The 22,684-nt window shown below is 45.4% G+C and overlaps 1 long non-coding RNA gene across 1 annotated transcript; it reads right to left on the reverse strand.

Moving 5' to 3' along the window:
- Positions 1-4,271: 4,271 nt before the first annotated feature.
- On the reverse strand, positions 4,272-10,813 carry LOC126534918 (uncharacterized). Its single transcript, XR_007600410.3, has 4 exons — positions 10,642-10,813; positions 10,245-10,334; positions 6,456-6,571; positions 4,272-4,637 (listed from the first exon to the last, which is right to left on the reverse strand). It is a non-coding gene; the product is annotated as an uncharacterized lncRNA (long non-coding RNA).
- Positions 10,814-22,684: the final 11,871 nt, after the last annotated feature.

The following is a 22,684-nucleotide window of genomic DNA, read 5'->3' on the forward strand; positions in this document are numbered from 1 at the left end:
AAAGGGAAGCAGCGGCACGAGCCGGACGCACGCGGAACAAACTCACAAAGAAATCTGTTTTTTCTTGGACGACACCAGCCTCTGGCCTTCGGGAGCCTCACTGAGTACCTCGAGGAGGAGACGGACCTAGTACGGTCATCCTGCTACGGTCATCCGCTTCGTTGATCCCCCTCCAACTTCTCCTTTGTTCTTCCCTATGCCTCGATATGCTTAAAGGCGCTGTATGATGCTCTCACCCGGCAAACAGACCATAGTGTTTCTCTTTCCGCCACCGAACATCTATTTCTCTGTCTGGTCGAGTAGCCAGCCCGCTCATCCAGCCAGGATCCAGCACAGCCAGGATCAACCATGGCCGCCACCCAATCAACGGCCAGCGTCGCCCCGAGCGGCTACTCGACCGCAGGGAGGACGTCACAGCAACAACCGCAGCCGCAGGTGGAACCCGAGGCACAACAGACGCTGTGCGTCGTCTGCTTGGGTTACCTGTGCGTATGCGTGATACTCACCGTGTTCGTCACACTTGTATTCTTCATCGTGAAGTGGCGCCGGCCGCATTACAAGGTGACGGACCCGTTGTCCACCCTGGAATAGTGAAATCTGCCGCCTGACATTTCCCGCGTCTTCGCTTGTGAGCGAACACCTGGCAGATGTGTCGCAAACACTGGGAGTGTGTATGTGCTCCCATCACGTTGGTCACTAACGTCGGCTCTTTTTGCGTTTATATTTTACAACACACCCGCATTATTGTCTCAATGAAGGTAATAAATATTGAGCGCAGATAACGCGTTTTCTGTGAAATTCATAGTCGCGAAAAGAAAGTAATGTTAAAATTATTTGCTGAAGCGCTTAATTTCTCATAACTTTTCAACACATAGAGCTTGAGTCAGGCAGTAGGCGTCTGGAGGCAATGTGATTTGGGAGTTATTAGGGAGCTTTAGCTAGGCGCCAAACGTATCGGCCACCACAGAGTACCTGGTCACCAGAGACGTAAACATGAACGATTCTGTTGCTGACGGTATCTGGTGGCCCAAATTTTCTGCCAGAGCGCACAAGGACGAATGATTGCAGTAAACAGCCAGTAATAGTTCTTTGGTGCTGTAGAGCGTCAGCAGTGACGTAATCATTAATATGCATTGTCTTTTTTTTATTTGCCTTCAACGAGAACACCCATCGAACGCATGAAACGTCTCGAATAATTGTGGTTGAAGGAAGCGCCAGACGGGGTCGTTACCCCTGTTGTTGCTGCAGTTCACGTCTGCGGTAAGTTGTAGGTTCTATGATGATTTCTTATTGGTTAATACGTTTGGCGACGAGCTAAAACTCCCTCCGTGTATTCAATAATTGTGCAAGAAAGAGCTTGTTGCATTCACACCCAAACGATTGTCGATACTATGGTCAATGTTGAAGACGGCTTGCTAGTATTAAAAGAGGCGTCATATTTATAGTTATCTATTTGAAATCTCCATAAAGGCTTTCGGAGCCCCCCTGCCAAGCACGTAATTCTAAGTTTGTAATCATGTAGGTTTTCTTAACAAATGATGACGCGCCACCTGTTCCCTACAGATTTTACACAGTGTACGTCATGTTACCGTCATCCCCTGGTTTCTATCGAGGTTTTTACGCATTACGAAGCGAAGTTGTTAAACAGAACGCAGTGAAACTACGCACAAGGCTATCCTTGGGAAATTTCATAATGAACTGTTGCTGACGGCACACGGGACGATTCCATGCGTCTAACATAGTGATGGAGAACTGGTGAGCGGCACCTTACTTCGTTACCATTGGCGACAGTGTGTAATGTAGCAGTTCTAATGGGGATACCTTAGTCAGGACCTAAAAGATGGACTCCTCCCATGGCAGCTTGGATGCTGTATCCCGGAGGAAATCCACGGCTTTGACTAAGGCCGTTTCGATGTAGTGGTGGGGCAAATCTACAACAGCCTTCGTTTCCGCTTCGCTGAGCCTTTTGTTTGTGAATGGCCCGTGGTGTTCGACCATGTATCCCACAACCCAAGGTTGTTATGATCTTCGAATCCCAATCCACTGGAACTTGGAAATCGAACTTGTAATGTGAAATCTGTGGAGTACTGTTCCTTATGAAATCGCACCAATGAAAGAAGAAAAAGAGGCAACAATTGCCTTCGCTGTTGGCAGATATGAAAAAAGGGCTATATACTTTCAAAACAAGAACAAAAACAAAGTTTGAGAAAGCGGATTGTACGAATTTGGAGGCATGTCCTGGTAATTAGGACAATAAACTGCAATATGACTCCTGCATAACAGCAACTAAGTATAAATTAAAGTGATGACGCAATCTGTGGGTACAGCACGATATGAAGCCACTATGTAAGCTGAACAAATCAAAGGCGAAAAAAAAAAAAGAACTCACGTTATTCTATCAGTGATGTCTGCCGCAGCTATCGAAAGCCCTCGGTCACTGCCCGATCACTCATGCCATCTCAAGAGCAGGCTTATCTCCATCATCTTGCCATTGAGCTTTTGGAAAACTCACGAGCATCACTGTTTTCGAACAACTTATGGAGCAATTACGATGAAATTTGCTGCCGTGGGTTAAGCTATGCTTTAATTTAGTGTTGTCAAATAAAACCTTAGCCTCTCATTTTAGGTAATATAACACTTTATAAGACGTTTTGTTTATGCTCTCGTGATATTCTGCTTCTAGGTGCGTATATACATATACTGCGGTGCATTTACTGCAATGCATACACTGCTACCAAGAATTGCATGCGAACGCATATCCAAGAAGGCTATGATGTTGAAGTGAAGCTTTCTTTGCAAATATTCCCATACACCGCTGACCGCCTCTTGCAGAATAATTGAACACAGAACAGCACATATATAAAGTGCCCATACATACTGCCCATACAGTGCCCATACAGTGTCACCGTCTGAACGGAGGTTTCCTCTACGTAATTACGAAACGAAACAACAAATGGTATCCTAATATCTCTAATGAAACAAATACATCTGTTCCAACGTATATTTCAATTAATAACGGAAAGTTCCTTTCCTCGATCTCCGGTGTTCGACGCGTTTTCTTGGTCTCTTTCTCGTGAAGCAAAGTGTTCGACTCCGGAGGCAGTAGACGGGCCGGCGAGATGCGCATAGCCAAGGAGGGACACCTCGCCAGGGAGCACCAGCCAGAAAATAAGTGAGTTGCAGCCGAAGAGCACAGCGACAAGCCACCTGCCAAAAAGGCCGCCGGCACAAAGCGTCGCCTTTTGGAGGAGGACCGGCACTTGCGGGGTGCAGACGCGTACTTTCAAAAAGCACTTCGTCGAAGCAGAATTCGATGTGGCGTGTAGAGTATGCGTTATCCTCAGGCTCCATGGGACGTTTTCGGGGTTTCGCGGTCGCCCGTGCATGGGACGATCCACGAGCGAGCGTCTCCTCGCGAGGATGTAGGTTCGTTTGGAATGTGCGTCACCGTAGAGCACCGCACTTTATCGAAAACACAAAAAAAATTTCCTCAAACGACACAAATACAGTTGCGTCGTTTACATGGAGAAATGCTTTGCACTCGCTTAGATAATCATCGAGGATCATTTATCCCTCCTTCCCTTTTCGTGGAGCCGACTTCTGGTTTCTCTCTTGTCGAGTATGCAAATTCTACCATTTGGTATGTGTCACTGGCTATGTTCCCAAATGCGCGGTGGACACTGGGTATGTTAAACTGGGCATATGCAACTGAGTATGTGAACGTTCCTTGCACATCACAAATGACGAGCATGTGCGACTGCGGAGGTGCCCGGAAAGACAAGCACGACAAGAGACAAGAAGCGAAGCTAGCATGAGAAAAATGAAGTATGCTTCAGAGAAGCGACAAAGAAGTCGACAATGGCTGCAGGCGAGTCTGCACAATGAAGTTGGGTGAAAAAAGTTAAACCAGAGCGAGCAATGAGGAAGGAACGTTCAGCTATGTAGATGGGGAGAAGAAGGGGAACTGAAGTAACGAAACATCATAGCTGTGAAACATATGGTATGCTAATTCCTACTCTACCTACTATTCTTGCTCCAATTATTCTAAATTACTCTCTCTATAATTATACCAGTGTATATGTTTATGGTTTCCTTTAAGTTTGGCCGTCTGTTCATTGGATGTCACTGCTAAATTACGCAACATTTTGTTTTTCGAAGTTACACCTTCTCATGCTCTTTAGATTCTTGACTTATCTCCCTTTGGCATTAGGTGTCATGTTTTAAAGGCGCATCATTATCGTCAACACTCCAGTAAACATCACAGACATGCCTGAGATATTCACCAGCTTTTATATTTTTTTTTATTTCACAATGGTGGTAGTTTTGCGTTATCTAAATAGAGACGTCATTGCACGCCCCTTCTGTCCTTCCATGTTCTTTTCTAGGCTCCGCACTGTTAGCCCATATCCAAGTGCGCAGGTAAAGAGAAGGTAATGGACAGTGCCAGGCACAGTTCACACAATGTTCTCTTCAGCAAACGTCTCAGTGCGCACACAAACACCGGAATTCTTGAGGTGCACAATCGTCGGTTGAGGCTGGGGTTCTTCGGCTGTCAGGGGTGCGGCTGCCGGGGGTGAACTGCGGCAATTGGTCGCCAGGAGCAGCAGAACTATGGTGGCAAAGACCACAAACACAACCTGAAAATAGACGACGACAGAAATACGTGAAAACTTGAAACCATGCTGAAGAGGAGGCAAAACTTGGGAGAGCATGTACGCACTGTTCGATGGATTGCCAACATAGTACTTCCGGGGATTTCTAAGGAGCATGCTACAGGGCCTTCGCAAGGCACATTATAAATGTTTGGAGGGCCTACTTTGGTGGTTTTGTTCTGGCTCGATATGCGTCAATGTCACCGAGGCGCAAATATTGCAAGGACGTGCATCTTCTTCCTGGACATAGAACTGATAAAATTTGACAAATTAGAGTAATTAAATGCGGGTCAAAGCAAGCCCATTCTAAGGCGGAAGAGTGATGAGGGCATGGTAAAATTAGTATATATGCCGGCATATGAAGGGTTCTGCTGATGAAGGACAATAGTATCGGAAGAGATTACTGGAAAAGGATTCACTGAGCAGTGCAACAAAATGGGGATGATGAGGATGATTACTTTTACGAATATAGCCTAAAATATTTATTTTCGCTAACCTATCAGAACATTGGTATGCATTGGAAAACAGCATGATAGAAGGAGAGAAAATGGGATAGAAAATGCTGGAAGGTTAACAGCAAGAAAGACATCCGGTCTTCTGCTCTATAATGGGACAGGAGTAGCAGAAAAATAATGCTAACCAGGACGACGCTTTTAAGTAAATATATACGGATCCTTGCGAAAGGTATTGAGTTTCCCATTCGAAGGAAAATTATTTGTGGGCCCAAGACCAACCCTGATGGCGGCCAATTTCCTGGGAAGCCTCTACAAACTGAGCTAACCAAAAGACAAGCAAATGTCAGAGTAAGGCAACACTTCTAACGTGTACACCACACTGACAACAAGTACAAAGTAGCTTCTTGATGCGTTCCGTCCAGTTAGAACTTTTCTTCCACAAGACACACACACATTATATATATATATATATATATATATATATATATATATATATATATATATATATTGACACGTGTACTTATCTTTATCGGGCAACCACGTTTCGCCGTCTAACAAATGTAATCGCACAGCGTGGGACGCGCCTGCATGTATCTGAAGTTTCTGGAAAGTTATCGATGCTTCTATCCGCTGTCTGTTGTCGCCGAACCCTATGTTATCTTATTTCATCACCTGACGCGAATGGTGTAGAACTTTGTGGAAGGCACGCGGGTCCGAACGATTAGTCTGGAACATTCGACGACTGCTCTATAAAAGCCGACGCGCTTGACCCGCTGATCAGATTTTCGACGATCGCCGACTGTGTTCGCCGCTTTCGTTGTGCTATAAGTGTAGCCTGTTTTGTGGGCACAGGTTCGCCCAATAAAATCTAGTTTTGCCTTTCACAGTATTGCCACTGTGTTCTTAACGTCACCACTACGTGACAATATATATATATATATATATATATATATATATATATATATATATATATATATATATATATATATATATATATATATATATATATATATATATATATATATATAGGGCCCCCTTCTCAAATATTCACGGATATTATTTGGTACATTTTGTGTTGCTTACAGAACGCGGAAATTACCGCTAGTCGGATTGCTTGTACGAGAGAATCAGGGACAAAGCAATGAATTAAAAAAATAATAATAAAACACCATGCGTGTTTACGTCTGGCTGGCAGAGCATGGCTTTCAATCCACAGGCCTTTTTCGTTGGTTCGCTCTTGAAGTGATCAAAATGAAAGAAAACAACCGTAAGGGAAACCAAAGATTCTCCGAATGGTTTGTAGGCTCTGTTTAAATCGTTCGGTGCTTTGAAAGAACTTTACACTTACGCTGACATAGACGATAGCATCGACGTGCTGCTCTGTCGGAGTGCGATGTGGCCAATGGAATCCATGACGAAATGGAAAGTTATTCCGGGTCATCGGCTGTCCGTCGAACGTAATTTCTGCAAACAAGGTGGCGACGTTGTGCTCACAGGGAATCACACGCTGCTATGCGAAGCACTGCTTCAGTATGCGAGCACTCAAAGCAGTGGGAATTTAGAGTGTAGGCCTCGATCATTCCTTTATATATGCTCGTTTTGCACACGATCTCTGTTGGGTTTTCGTTTAAATGAGCATCGATTACGGGCCTAAAAGTACTTCAGAACGCGAAGAGAATTTTAATTGTGATTGTCATTCGATTCTTGTTGAATTCGCCGGCAGGAAGGTCAGTTTCAGATCTGGACAAATATATTTGTGATAATTTGGACGAAACGAGTCCCCTTTCGCCACTTGTAGTGTCTTTTGGTCCTCCCATTCAACAGAAAATCCTTAGCCGTACATTCAGTCAGTGACCTCATGAAGAAGATCTTGCTCCCGAGGTCCTAAGTTATGTACATAATAACGGAGAAATCATTTTCCTCAGCATCGCCTGCACTGAAATAAATTTTTGTTCCAGTAAGAAGAAACGAAGTTGATTTCGAGTCAATTTGGAACGCAAACTACTTATATAAACGGAAATTTTTAAAGAAAGCTTACGAAATATAAAATAAAGAAAATCTCAGGCAGCAGTTTTTTATTTCCGTAACTTATTAATATCTGATATCATAATTTTCTAAACTGCACCTACTATTATACACAAAACAGTCCAAAGTGATGTTTTCTGCACAGCTGTGATGTATACCCCTAATTTGCGCAAAGGACTATTCCAAACGCTTGTAAGCATCACAAAAATTTCACCCAATCCGCAAACACATACATCAAATTTGTCCGTTTCAAATGCTATAATGGATATAGAGTACAGAACTGCTACCTTTGGAGTTAAAGAAAAATGAGATTCTTGGGTTTTACGTGCAGGAACCTCAATATCATTGCATGACCCACCGTAGCGGGGGACTCAGGAATAATTTTGAAGACCTACGGTTTTTAACGTGTCGCATTGCGCGGTACACCAACTTCGTTGCATCCCCTTCCCCTTCCCCCCCCCCCCATCGTAAGGCGACCGAGATCGCGCCTGCGTTTTCTGGCTCAGCAGCGCAACGCCTTGGACACTAAAATACCGCGGCAGTTAATATGTGTCATTGATGCACAATTATTGATATGCAAACTTTGAACATCAGTTAATATCTAACTGATGTTACATATCTACAATATTTGCAAAGCCTATAAACTCAAAATCAACATTCTGCTTCCTGCAGCCGAGCGCGTACAGCTTTCTATTCTAGATGCAATACACTTCTTGGAAATCGGCTCAATGGTTCTCAAGTGTAGACTTTTCTGCATGTCACTTCATTTTCAATCGAGAAATCGCAATTGGTTTCCAAATGAAAGTGCACAGACTTTATTGTTTCTACGCCATAAATACAAGTTGCTAGGCTGAAATGGGGGATGAGTGCGTTATTTTTTTCACAATATCTTCCACTAAACCAGCCAATTAGGTGTCCTCCTCAGGCTGTTTATTGGTGTGTTTCTTAAGTTTACGATAAACAGGTTCTTATTTAAATGGCACATCGCAGCTTGTTTGCGTTATTGAAGTGTTATGTAATTTTTGTTTTACTTAGGTAATGGGAAATATTCGACATACGTTTCAGTATCCGAAATGCGTTCAAGAAATTTTATCCGATTTCTCTCTGAAATTGACCTTACCAAACTAAACTTGAAGAAGCACGGCCCATTTTCGTGCACACAATATAAAAGAAACTCTAAATACAGTTCTATACATCGAAGTGCTTTCGCTAAGTGCAGACGGCGTTCTATAACAAACGCGAACACTAGCATTGCTCGCTGAAATCGGAGGTATCGTTCTTTTTCTAGTCTATAACACCACCTACCAGGGCGGCAGCATTTCGATGTGGGCGAAATGCGAAAACACCCGTGTGCTTAGATTTAGGTGCGCGTTAAAGAACCCCAGGGGGTCAGAATTTCCGCAGTCCTCCACTACAGCGTGCCTCATAATCAGAAAGTGGTTTTGGCACGTAATTTTTTTTATAACGCCACCTAGTTGGTGTGGGCCCCGCGTCTGCAATTGCGCTCGCAGTATCTTAGTTGCACCCTACTAAGAAAACCCCGCGTTCCCCATATCTAACATCATGTGACATATGGGAAAAAAGGCTTGTTATATAGGATCGTATGTGTTTCATATCGGAATGTTGGGTATGGGAGTTACGAGGCCTGCAGTATTATTGTTTTTTTTTTTTTTTTAAGAAGGCATAACGCGGAACGCTTATGTCAAAATAGAACTGGCAATAGTTCTCACAGATAAGAAAAAGAGTTGCTGGGAGCTGTTTGTTGTCGTTCGGTAACTACGGTGATTCACAACATGCTGGAATGCTAGTACGCTTAGCATTAGGTGTACTTTACGGATTTGCATGTGTCAGAAAAATAATTTTCAAATCCCCCACCCCCTTTGCGGCATTACTCCTAACCAACTGTGTAGTTTGGGGACAATAAGCCCAGCAACGTGATGCGTATTTCCTGAGAGACCTGAGAGCCAGCTAGCGCTGATAAATGCAAAGCGCTCTAGTGTGAATTGCACTGGGGCGTCTATTACGCAACTGCTCCCTTGCTCGCGCTGGGTGTATGTTCTCATTGCTTTTCCCTTATACACGATGTTTTGCTATTGCCGTTTCACATTGTAACTGTTCTCCTCATTGCTTGTGTCTTATGTTCAGTGCGCCTCTTAATAGCTTTTTTTTTTTCTGTTCTCATACGAATCCACTGGCTGAGTTTTGTAGGAAACTGTAACCATGTCTTTGTTTTTATTATTATCTCCTGTAACCCCGCCCCCGCCTCTTATGTGTAATCCTGCAGGGGTCCTTAAGGGAAAATAAATGATGATGATGATGATGATGATGATGATGATGATGATGACATATGTTGTTTGTGGTGCAGTGTATCGACAACATTGAAAGCAGTTTATGCGTTTTCATCACCCTTTTAAAACTACATGTCCAACTGCCGAGCAGTGCAACTCTAGTGTATTGAGGAACGACAAGGTAGCCTCGTAAAAAGTTATGTGCCCTTGTCTAGGCCATTGTATTACTCTACTCATTACCCACTCTCGTTAATTTAATTATCTTCTGGGTGTTTCTTTTATCTGTCTGCAAGCGGTTAGACCATTACCGCGGGTTCACTGCTAAGTGAGAAATTCTGAGACGTCTTGTCGTGCACAGTGTACTCCGTGGAATATTCTCTGCGGAAGAAATTGTGCGAACTGTCCTCCAAAAGGTGCGCTGATAATACTTGAGTGTTCTCTTCAGGAGAAAGTGCACCAAGTCTCTGGTCTGTAAAGTATGCCGTAGAGCATACACCCGTGCAAGTGCCATGTATAATGTTGCCTCTCCTGACTTTTCCTAATTTTTAACGCGGAAGTTTAGTGCACTTTGTTCAGCAGCAAGGCGAACGAGATTGTCTTTTTCTTTTTCTCTTCTATGCTCTTCAGTTCATAGAAGTTTGACATATTTAGCTTTGCGCCAATGACGGCGCAGCCTTACGGAGCACTTTTTTTTTTTCTGGAAGAACTGCTGATAAGGAGACAAAGGGATTTGGTGCTCTTTTTCATCCAATAACGGCGCCCCTAAATTAAGCATACTGCCTGCTGTGAGCTTATGTGAAGGGATATAAAAGTTGGAGACTCACCGTTTCAGCTGGAAATGTCAAGCGGAAAAGCACCGGGCATAATCCGAAGTTGAGTTCCGCATGACCTACTACACAAGGCTAGCTTGCGAACTGCGAGAGAGAGAGAGAGAAAGGGAAAGAAAAAGGCGAGAGCAGTACAAGAAATACGAAATAAAATTTGAACTCGACGATCCTGCGCAAAGCAATGTCTGCGAAGTGGTTCAGTTCAGAGCCACTTCAAGATTGGTTTCGAATCACAGCGCGAGTTCTTTTTCGGGCTTTGCTAAACGAAACGGGAAACGGGAACCCAAAATGGGTCTTGAAGGAGTTCCTCGAAAACGACTCGAGGACACTCAAGAATCACGCACTAGCCGTAGCAGCAAGATGAGAGAAAATAAACTACCCAAAGTTCAATTACCTTGTTTTCAATGACCTGTCTTTCGATCTCTTCGCCAATTCTACAGATCGTTTACCGCCTGTCGTCGTCGCACTCGGGACAAGACGCAAACGGGCCGGTCGCTCCGCGAAATCCGTCCCGGAGCTTACGGGAAACACCCAGAGTTGGCGAGGCCGTCGGGTGAAATGCCAAAACGTGGGCACGCGACTACTCCAGGTGGCGCTCGGGCGCCTGAGACGGAGCCGGGTGAAGGAGCAGGCGGTGGGAACATTGGGGAGAGCAGGCGGCCCGTATAGGGTCAATGCGATCGAAGCGAGGGACGTAGATTTTCTCCGGCGTCGTAGCGACAGTGCGGCGCAAAACCCGCACGGGCTCTGAACTAAACGGCGTCTCTTTTGTTGCTGCGAACTTTGGCCTTTCTGGCGTCTCGCCGTATACTCACCTGTCTACTGCGCCCACTCCGAAATGATTGGTTTCGTCAGTGGGGAATAAAGAACGCGCGCACGCATACGCGAAGACACACACACACACACGCACGAACACACACGCACGCAACTATGTCGACGTGCCTCAAACCGAGTCAACTCTTTTCCGCCCTCTCTGGCTTGCAATGGCGCGTCTTTCACGACTGGTTTTGCTTGCACCCTCGGAATGGCCGATAGTGTTGCGCGTGTCCAATGCCGCAGTGATGAGGCCGTCGAGCATGTTAGTTGTTGTTTTCACTACACCGCGCAGAGAGCCTCTCTCACGAGCTCGTTAGGACACGCCTCGCCTCAAGCACCGCCGCTCTCAGCGCAGACTGTGTTGGAAAAGTCGGCCGACGTTTTCGGTCCCAACAAAAGAGGGCGAAGGCGCTGTATGTTCGAGTGACCTATAGTTGAAGGACTCTAACACTCCCGACAAGCCAGATGATAGCTGTGTAAATGCAATATTATTACCACGTTAATTCGACAGTCTCGGGAACAACTGTCTACTTTGAATGGACAAGCGTTCCTTCGTTGACAAATCAGCTCGCCGACAGTATAAAAGAATTACGCTTCGTCTCAAGTGTCGGGTGGGTGCAAAGAAGGCACGCATTGTTATAGTCGGGAGAAATTGAAATGCCGAACAATCTGGGAGGGCCTGTCGATGATTGGCCTCAGTTTGAGAATATCCAAAGAAGTTGTGATGCTTTCGTCATTTCGATAGACAACCATGCATGACCGTCCGCTTTGTCCATATCTTATTTTCCAGACTAATTGATATTCCGCTTCTACTGTATAGTTTCCTCGATAAGGCATGGGCTTAAATGAAGTGTTTTCCAAGTTTCACGAAGTCATTAACATGCTAAGAACTTGTGAGTGCTGAAGCGCCCGGTTTTTTTCAAGTACACTTGTGTCTATTAAAAACCTAATCGTGTATGGCCGCCATCCATAGCCAGTCGGCACCGCACGAAACTGCCACGTTTAAACGTATATAGTTCGTGGGCTATAGTCCGGAAAATACGGTAATTCAAGCTTTGGTCTCAGACGAGCGCGATTGCTGAGCTTCCTCCTTTATCGCTTCTCGACGCTTCACATTCACTCTGCCACTTAGCCCAGACGTTTCGTAAGAAAGCCTACATTTTAAAGTTGGCGAGGACTCCTGAGAGTGTTTGCATCAACGCATACTTCTATGACGTCGCCCGCTGCTTATCGTCGAGTTAGCTAGCGGCCATTCGGGCAGGGTGGGCAAACTCGTTATCCCATCGTCGTCACCCATCTTATAGAAACGCGCAGTCATTATTCTCGAGAACGTGACGACCCTGCAGCCGAGGTGTCACCTTAACCGCTCACCTTAAATTGCGAGCAGCTCGCTTTCGAATCACTGCCAAGTGTGTGGAACCCACTTGCCGGAAAACTCCAATTACCTTAACGTAGGCACGTCGCTACCCTTTCTGGCTCAGTGAAGGTGGTTAAGTCACGTTACTGGAAGAAGAAAGGGTCCGCGCCTTTCCCTTACGTATTCTAGCCCCTTTGTGCGTTGTGATGAGTTTTTACGCCGTAATTATGTACACTTTCATTCGAGCACCCGCGCTTAGTTCCATTTATCGCGAGCTATGGCTGATTTATTTTTACAGTTAGGAAATTTATGTATATTTTCTGGAGGCCTTGTAAAAACTTTGTTGGAAATGTTTTTACCTGCAGCATGGATATTTAAGACAGATCAGGCAGGTCAGTCATCATAAATGAAAAGAAAACCTTGATATGGGCTATTCATTATTTTAGGTGTTGCAGTATATTGTGAAATCCACTGAAATATTTGTTTTAAATAAATACACCACTTATTTTGAGTTGAGCCCTTCTTCAACACCACTTTTGCTACACAACGCCTCAAAATTCTTGTCAGAGGTGGTAGTGCATCTATGAAAATAATATCTTTGCATGATTCTCTCAACTAAAGTGGTTTATGACATATTTTTTTAAACAGACGTTTACATCTACACGCGGCCCTATCTGCAATATATTTAGCTTGTCACTGGTCCGAACTCTGTAGAGTAAATAGAGTCAGAGTGTAAAGGCACCATGATTGAAAACGTTACATTACAGTGGCCGTGAAGGCGCCCTGAAGTGTGCTAGACAGGTAACTTGAAAAAACGAGCAAAATACGACACACTGGTATGGCTTGTGTGTCCTCTACAGTGTCATAAATCGATGCAGCTGCATGGTATAGATGATGTGGCCCTGGGCTGCGAATCTACAAGCGCGATGTTTTCGCATCGCATTTTCATTTGCTGATGCAGGTGCACCTGCTGATGCATTTGCAACTGCTGCTCAATGTTGCCTGAAAAGCGGCAGTGGGAAGTGTTTGCCTGAAGTTATGTCAATATCCTCGAGTGTGAGTGAAAAACTTTATTAGCTCTAGGTTTGCTGGTCTTCTGCGGTCTTCAGATGGCTTCGTCCATCTTCTAGCACAACGGTCGGTTGCCCTTAGTCCAGGGCTCCACTGGATGCTGCTGTCAGTTGTGCTCGCCGAATCAGACCTTCTTGGTTGACCTGGCGATCGCTGGAGAACACTCCCTGCCATTGCTCCGCACTCGGGTTTGGTATACCGGGTACCACGTCTATCTTCTGGAATGCCCACGTTATGTGATACAGCGTGAGTGTTTCGTGGCACCAGGGGCATGTGTCATTGTATTGTGTGGGATAAATTTTGCTGGCTACGTTTAGGTTCGGGTACGAGCCCGTTTGTAGCTGCCTCCACGCGACAGAGTCCTCTCTGCTTAGGGAGTTGCGCGGTGGCGGATACCGCTTTCTGCAGCCCTTGTAGTAATTTAGTATCGCCGAATAAGATAAATTCCATACACGTGTTGCCGTAATGTCAGGGTCCGTCCTTGTGGCAGTTACGTTGCAGCACCTGCCGCCCAGGGCAGCCTAAGTTTGCAACATATCCGGCGCTTCTTTCAATTACGTACAGCACCGGTGAATCATGCAATAGAGACCCTGCAGCCAGCCTCCTAAAATGAGTACGGAAGAGGCACAAAAGGCTTCGCTTCCAAAGAAGCTTTATTTCGGTTCTTCTGAGTGCATCTTGGCTATGAAATCATTTTCTCTCGTGATTATAATGAAGCGGGGAGGCAAGGAGGAGCTTCCAGCGACAGGTCCGCATTTCAGAGTCTTCATTGTGCTCTTCGACATCACGAAGTCATTGGCATACTTGTAACATCCTCAAGAACACAAAGAACGCTCCGTTTTTGGTCATTGTTATCTTGAAGCTTGCCTTACGATAAAATGCCCACTTTCCACGTGAATATGCAGCCATGTCAGAGTAACTTGCACCTTACACGGATAGACAGCCCATTCGGGTTCAATAAAACGAGTCGACACGGAAGATTACACAACAATCACTGGTATATCAACAATCAAAGCCACTATATAGGGCCAGTCATGCGCTGTGCTTGGTGAACGGAGCCCAATAAAGCGTTGTTTATCAGACCAAAAGCGGCAAGTGCAGTTATATATGGAGCTTCGGACGTTGAGGATGAGCTCTGGACCTCCTCAAGGTTCATTAGGCCAACTGTTCCGCCTTTTACTGTTCATTAGGAGTACGAAGGGCCCGAAATTTTCTTAAGAGACGCCGGCTATTTGCAAGTATTGATGACAACATGTCTGCAGTCTGTGTTGGTAAATCAAGCATGCCACATTGACCGGTCCTTGGGCCCGCGCTATTTTTGCCATGCATGAAAGATGTTATTGCGGAATCTCATGCTAAAGAAAGACTATTTGCAGATGACTGCATCATTCACACGGAGGCTTAATGCGTAAATGAGCAAACTATTCTCAGTGATTACTTGTCAACAAATTACGAATGGCGTAGTCAGTAGTAGATGTCCTTAAACCTAGCTAAAACAGCCCTCATGGCCATTTCACATGAGCGTCGGCCATTAGAATTTGTTTTCGCGTTGCGACGCAATCACATGCGTCCAGCCCACGAACATGAGCAACTAGGCGTCACTATAACATTCAACTTCAGTTGGACCCCACATACTGAAACCATTGTCGGAGAAGCCAATAAAGCTTCAGGATATTTAGGACCAAAGCTCAAGCTTGCTTCCTCAGAAACCAAACCACCCGGATACTAAATGCTTGTGCGTCTTGTGCTCGAATACGCCTGCCAGATGCGGGACCTGTACACAAAGGAATCAGTCGCACGGCTAGAACGGGTACAGAGACGGGCGCTACGCTTTGTTTTTTCCCGGCACAGAAGGTGTAAATCTGCAACCCCACTTTAAAAGGAAGGAAACCTGTTTCTTCTTAGTCAGTTAAGGAAAAAGAAGGCTTATTCTGTTCTGCAGCCTAATAAATGACTTAGTATTGGTAGACGGGGTTCTCTACGTTGATGAAATGACTCGAATTACCTGTAATAAGCACAGCAAACACGTGAGGGAACCACATTTCACAAAGAACTGTTTCGACCGTTCATTTTTCTCGTCGACCGTACTGTATTTGGCTATAACACGTGGAATAAAAAAAATCAGTGCCTATGAAGAAGGGGGACCAGCGAAGCTGCGTATGTGGGCCCCTTAATGGCGAACTGCACCTCCACCTCGCGTCGGCCCCGCATTGCACTATCTTCGGAATCGGCGCACGTAAGGGGTGTGCTTAACGCCTGCTTCGTCTCCGCCATGACGTCGGACTGGTATAGCACTATCTTTGGGATCGGCCCACGTATGGGGAGTGCTTAACGCCTGCTTCACCGCCACCGCAGGTCGGCCCAGCATTGCAGTATCTTCGGGATCGGCCCACGTATAGGGAGTTTTGTGTCTACACACGGACACGATCCTGGGGAACTAGCCCTTTACAGCTTCGCTGTGAAATTGGTTACGTCATTGTGTTTCGTAAATAAAAATTAAATAATACAATTGATTACGACGACGAACGCAGTAGCACTGGCACGAGCGCATTTGTGCGGTGGCACTGAGGGGCGAGCCAGCCGTGGAAGAAGACGACGCTGGAACCAAACCAGATGATGAGAGTTTTGTGTTAACACACGGCGACAATTCTGGGGGAAGTAGCTCTTTACCAGACCCACCGTGGTTTCTCAGTGGTTATGGTGTTGGGCTGCTGAGCACGACCTCGCGGGATCGAATGCCGACCACGGCGGCAGCATTTCGGTGGGGGCGAACTGCGAAAACAACCGTGCACTTAGATTTAGGTGCACGTTAAAGAGCCCCAGGTGGTCCAAACTTACGGAGTGCTCTACTACGGCGTACCTCATAATCAGAAGGTGCTTTTGGCACATAAAGCCCCATAATTTATTTTTAGTAGCCCTTAGCAGCTTCGCTGCAAAATTGAACCGAAAAAGTTGAAATTTACTTGCTCTCATAGACAGGTTTTTATAACCACGGTGCAATTCTGGGATGTTTTGAAAACGTAGGATCACGTAACAAGGGAGAGTCTTTGCTGAATAATGGCAAACCAGGCGACTTCGAACACCTTTAGCTCTCAAAAATGAAAGCAGCGATTCAGCAGGGATAAATCAATAAACAAATAAATATCTGTGTGTGTGTGTGGGTGGGAGGGGGGGGCTGCGTGTCTGTGTATAAAACATGCTTATTTGAAATCAGGGGTTAGCGTACCGTGCTAGTCTCTGGGTTGTAGAATTGGAAACAGACGACACCAAAAAGGGTTAGAAGCGTCCACTATAGGGCTGCTGGTCGTACCCACGTGTTCCGCAAATCCGGTGTACACTTTGCGATCGAATGTTTAGTGTTCGGGAGAACTCGATCACCCCAGTTTGCTGTTTCCTCATTGCTGGTTGGCCTCGGAGAAGCCACAGCTGTTTTAGGGGATCGATCCGCCAACAGACCTGAGAAGATCGCTCGAAGTGACATAAATAATTAAGGGGCAGTCCAATCGAATGTGCTAGCGTGCCTTGTAAAAACGCATTTTCATCTCTGACCGACACGCTAGTCGGTCGTACCCTCTACCAATTTTTCACCGTGGTCATGACTCTCAATGATAAGCGTTAGGTTTCCGATCAGAACCTAGTAATTCTAGACTTTAGATGATGTTTAACAATTTTTAATATAATGGAATCAGGAACTGAACTATAATTTTAGTGTCCATATCTGTAGCAGCAAGCCTTAATTTTTTTCATATTTTTCTAGATTCTTTTGTTCTTTCATTTTAATTTCTTTCTTCATTTTCCTTCACCGTTATGTACACTACAAATTAGATTAAATATCCCGCATACTCATACTTTAGTTTCCCTGAGCCTTTGCCAATAAACCGCGAGCTATATGTCGGACTAACTTTTAACTAAACTAACTAAACTCACGTTTAGCTGCAAATGCAGTTGTGTTGTAGGAACGAAGGGAAAGCTTCGTGCGCGGGTTTATGCCAGCTCCCCTTTGACTGTCACCACACGTCGCTTATTATGTTCACGTAAAATTTTGTCTTTATGCCACTCCATTTTTCAGAGTCGCTGGTCATGTTGGCCGCAATACTGAAACCGTGTCTCACAGAGGACTGCGACGGTAGAAACGCGCGCGCCGCTGTCTCAGTCGGAAGGCTCCCGAGAGTCAGCGCTCGAGTAGCTTCACGTAACGCTGCACAGAAATTCCACCAAGGAGCGCAAGAATCGACGCAGTCTGGACACGCGAGTCTCCGCCAGACACCGTACGTCATTCCCCTGTCGATATATGTGCCGTCGAGTGGCCACACCGTGGCGTGTCTCCGCCCCATTACTCGCGTCAATGCACCAAGCCTCTTGCGTCGCCACCAAGTCGGGCCCGTTGGCTGCGGCCGTTGTACGCGCCATTGATCTTATTGGGACTCGCACTTTTCATTTAGCCACGCTGCGCTATTGCTCACTAGCTGTGCCACTAGATTACGGACGGCGAGCGCTGAAACTTCGCGTGCCAACCCCACTGCCGTAGCGCACAGCCTGGCGAGTGGTGGAAGCAGTTTTCATTAGCAGTTGCTGCGATTTCGCGTCATCGATTTCAACGCTCATCTTGAGGTACCTGTGTCCGGCTTCTGGCCTCACTCGGTACGTGCGCGCTAGAATGTATGAGCGCACGCGCTTCTTCATCGTACATAAGTATGCCCAGAGATGTGGAAGGCAAGTTCTTCTTGCTTTTGAGTTCTATCATATTTTTTTTTCAGTGCAGAAGTAATGCGTCACAGATGAAGGTAAACACACATACCAGTAAAACAGGGCCTGTGTATGTTTGCCATCATCTAAGTCTTGTCTTTTGCGCTGCAAAGAAAAAAAAACATTCTACGACACTGCGACGGCACGTATTCCTTTCAGAGTGGAAGGGTTTCCTCAACTAAGGGGAACTAGGCACGACACTGAAGGACGTGCACCCTAGCAAGTAGCGGCTTACAGGGATCTTAGACTCTAAGGAACAATTGTATCCATTGGCGTTACTGCGGCCGCGAGGAGAATACTGAGAGCGTTTTGTGGAAATGCCTTCGATAGAGCGTGCCGAGACAGTTGCTTGCCACTGTGCTAACTCTCGTAGATGACGGACTGTTGTCAGAACAAATCATTTTGGATTGTCACATCACGAACCGTTGCAGCAAAGGGCCGGGAAGGGATTGTTACAATTATTTACGGAAAACAAATCTGAACAATCGGCTTTAGCACTGACGCGTAAAGCAAGTGTTACCGTCTGCTGTGAGGGGCTGTCACAAAGTGCACTTTCTTGTTCTCTCTGTGCTTTAACATTAACTTTCCCCCTCCCTCCCACAGCCCCCTCCTCCCATTCAGTGCAGGGTAGAAATCCGAGCCCGAATTCACAATGCTTTTCGTTAGTAAGCGCTATTTGTAACTGGCCTACAGACTTTTCACTAATGTCTTCACAGCCTGCGCTGTAACTTCATGACTGGCAGATATTTTATCTTAAGAACAGTCCTAGCTTAGGAGCATTTTGTGAATACAGGCCCCCCAATTTTCAGTCCTGATTAACCTCTAAGCCATTATCCTTTCTTTCCTCTCTCTATCTCTCTCCTCCACTCTTCGGGGCGCATGCTGAACCCAAATAATAATCGCCATCTATCTCGGATAATAACATATGGAGCAGACACTAGTAGGTTAACAAAGAAGCTTGAGAACAAGTTAAGGAGCGCGCAACAAGCAATGGAACGAAAAGTGTCAGGCGTAACGTTAAGAGGCGGCAAGACAGGGATGTGGTTTAGAGAGTAAGCAGGGTTGGCCGATATTCCAGTAGACCTTAATGAAAGAAATAGAACAGTTATATGATTGGTTGCGAAAAGATGGGGACCTTAGTAGGGGGACGACAGAAAACTAAGGGGGCGCGCTTGAAATTAGAAAATTTACAGGCGTAAGATGGAATCAACTGGAGGAAGCCATGGGTTATTGGAGATCCCTGGGAGAGGTCTTTTCAACGTCGGGAACAGGCTAGTGATTATTACTGTTAGCATCATTAACGTTCTAATCTTCGGTGTATCTTCTTTCGTTAATGCTGCACGCGGTATATTTCAGCCTGGAACGGCAGGTGTGCATCGCCGTGACACAGCGCTTTCGGTAGTAAATTTCTCAGCTCAGAGCACTAAAAGAAAAAAAAATGCACGCAATATAAGTTATAAATGTCACTTGACGGCGAAGTGACAAGCAGCGAGAATAAAAGCTTTTCTATAGAGTGCAGGAGCAGGGCGCAGTGCCAGTTGGATCAAAAGCACCGGCACGGGCAACTGATTAATTTGGTACGCTTGAATTTTCTGACACCCCCCCCCCCTTTCTTCGAAAGGAAATGCGCCAAACATGCAGGCTGGCAGCCCACCTAGTCAGTTTAGCAACAGACGAGAACAAACCGACGAGCAAAGGGATTTTTAATTAGTAGTGCACCACATGCTTGGAAAGCAGGAAAAAAATGCTCTGTCTTTTAGCGACAATGGTGTCTAGCTTTTCGGAAGTGCGTGAATGTTTTTTTTTTTTTTTGGATGCTCGAAATGTAATTGTCGCATGATGATTTTTCAGCAGAGTGGGCGTAGAGGGAAGATAAGGATGACGCAAGGAAGCCGGCAATTGCTTCACCCGAGTGTTCGCTTTTAATGCGCGCGGAAAAAAACGCTAGGCCGTTAGCAATTCATCACAGCAAATGAAGGTAGAATGCTACCACTCGACGAATTTCACCTCACATAAAAAATAATTAAAATATGGGGTTTTACGTGGCAAAATCACGATCTCTTTAGGAGGCATGCCGTATAGTGGGGAACTCTGGGTTATTTTGGACGAGCCGGGGTTTTTCAACGCGCGCCTAAATCTAAGCAGACGGGTGTTTTTCGCATTTCGCCCTGATCTAAATGCCGTCGCCGTGGCCGGGATTTGATGCCGCGACCTCATTCTTAGAAGCGCAACACGAAAGCCACTAAGCAAACATGGCTGCATCGAACCATTGGAAATTTGCTGAACTTCATCACTCGTTGAATATGATGGTAAAAGAAATGTCCGAAGGAAAACAATTCACTTCTGAAAATTACTTCATTGGTTTGCGTACCAGGCTTTGAATCCTACGTATTAGCGCGATAACGTTACTCTGCCGAAACGGGAGCCTAAATATACTTCTACAGCGAAGCTGTTAAGGCTTAGTTACCGCAAGATCGTAAAAAAAAAAAAAAAAAAATATGGGGTTTTACGTGCCAAAACCAATTTCTGATTATGAGGCACGCCGTAGTGGAGGACTCCGGAAATTTCGACCACCTGGGGTTCTTTAACGTGCACCTAAATATAAGTACACGGGTGTTTTCCCATTTCGCCCCCACCGAAATGCGGCCGCCGTGGCCAGGATTCGATCCCGCGACCCCGTGCTCAACAGCCTAACACCATAGCCACTGAGCAACCACGGCAGGTTTCCCCAGGATCGTGTCCGTGTGCAGACGCAAAACTCCCCATACGTGATCCGATCCCGAAGATGGTGCAATGCCGAGAAGACCCTCAATGGAGTTGCAGTTCACCATTAAAGGGCCTACATACAGAGCTTCGCTGGTCATCCTTGTTTACATAGTGGAAGGCACTATTTTTTTTCAATTAGAACATAGGCTCACGCTTTCAATCGCTGGCACTGGGACCGCATTACAAGAGACGCTAAATGCCCGAACGCTCGTTTACGGTATCTTATAGGTGCACGTCAATGAACAACAGGCGGTCAAAATTTATCCGAAGCCCGATTTCTAGTAAGACGTCTCTTATCATGCAGTCTACAGTTTCGGGACGTTACACACCATAATTACATCCTCTCTTAATTTAAGCATGGTTGTACAACTTTGACCACTTAAATTTCGGCTGGAAACCGAGAAACGTTATGCGCTTGGATGATTTTTTAAGAGCTCTGCTGTGTATTTCAGACTGCCCCTGTACTTAATCTCAGTGATCTCGCATGGAGCCATAAATTTTACTTGTCATGATACGAGCCCTCATGGACGTAAAAGTGCTTGTAAATCGCTTACGGTTGCGCTGCTAAGCCCGGCCGCGGTGATCGCGCTTCACTGGCGTGAAATGAAAGAAACGCTGGTGTACCGCACATTGAGTGGACGTTAAAGAACCCTAGGCGGTCAAAATTTACGAAAATCCCCCACTACGGCATGCCTCTTAAGCAGATTGTGGTGGCGCCAGAATTTGAACACCAAAACACCAGAATTTAATTTTGAAGTCACTTACGAGTTCATTAATTCTTGGAGACCTACAAAAAAGCTATTTGCATAATGAATACAAGATAGCGCGATTATCATAAAAAAAAAGAAACAAATGTAGCTTTAGGCTGCCCGATACGTTTCAACTTAGGCAATGTAGGCTTGGCATTTAGAAATACATGTCCCCGAAATTCGTAGTTAAAATCCGACGGCAAACGCTTCTTGTATATTCATAAATGTCTTTTTTTCGGCATTCCCTGACAAAGCTCCGTGAAAAACTGATGTTTTTCACGGCGAAATAGCAGAAATTGCGGCTCTGATGCCAATGTGTAGTTTAGGAAGGTATATCAGCCTGTTGCCCGCTTCTTTAAATTATAGTTATATCGTACGCTTGCGGTTGAAAGAATGCTCCCCATCCGATGACATTGCTACTAAACGGCGTTGGCTGAAACTCATGCTTCTCTCATCTTGTTCATCTTACATCTTGCATCTTGCTCATGCATCTTGTAGGCTTGCGCACATCTTTGGGGAATTTCACGTTGATAACGTACCACACGCGTAAAGCGGAGGATGTCTGTTCGTTTCCCACTAGCCGAAAGTTGTCTTTTTATCGATTACCGTTTCCCTTCTCCTTATAATTTCTACTTTTCAAACAAAAGCAAGTCAATTTTTTTCTAGGCTCTGTATGGCTTTATTATCTGTGGCATCCGTATGGCTGTACAAAAAAAAAAAGAAACATGGGAACTCAGGTCCCCTTATTTTCTTCGCGGTTGCTTATTCTCCAGACGAGTATCTAAAAGGCAGTGGTAGTACTAGGACTAAGAATAAACAGACATGCCTCGTGCTCTGAATGGTGTTAATTCCGTAATAGGAACGTCGGTTATAGAATAATTCGCCGTAGATTGGGAATTAGTCATTTAGCTACCCCTTATCGGGACATGCCG

This window comes from Dermacentor andersoni, chromosome 7 (genome assembly GCF_023375885.2).
Source record: "Dermacentor andersoni chromosome 7, qqDerAnde1_hic_scaffold, whole genome shotgun sequence".
Lineage (NCBI taxonomy): Eukaryota > Metazoa > Arthropoda > Arachnida > Ixodida > Ixodidae > Dermacentor > Dermacentor andersoni.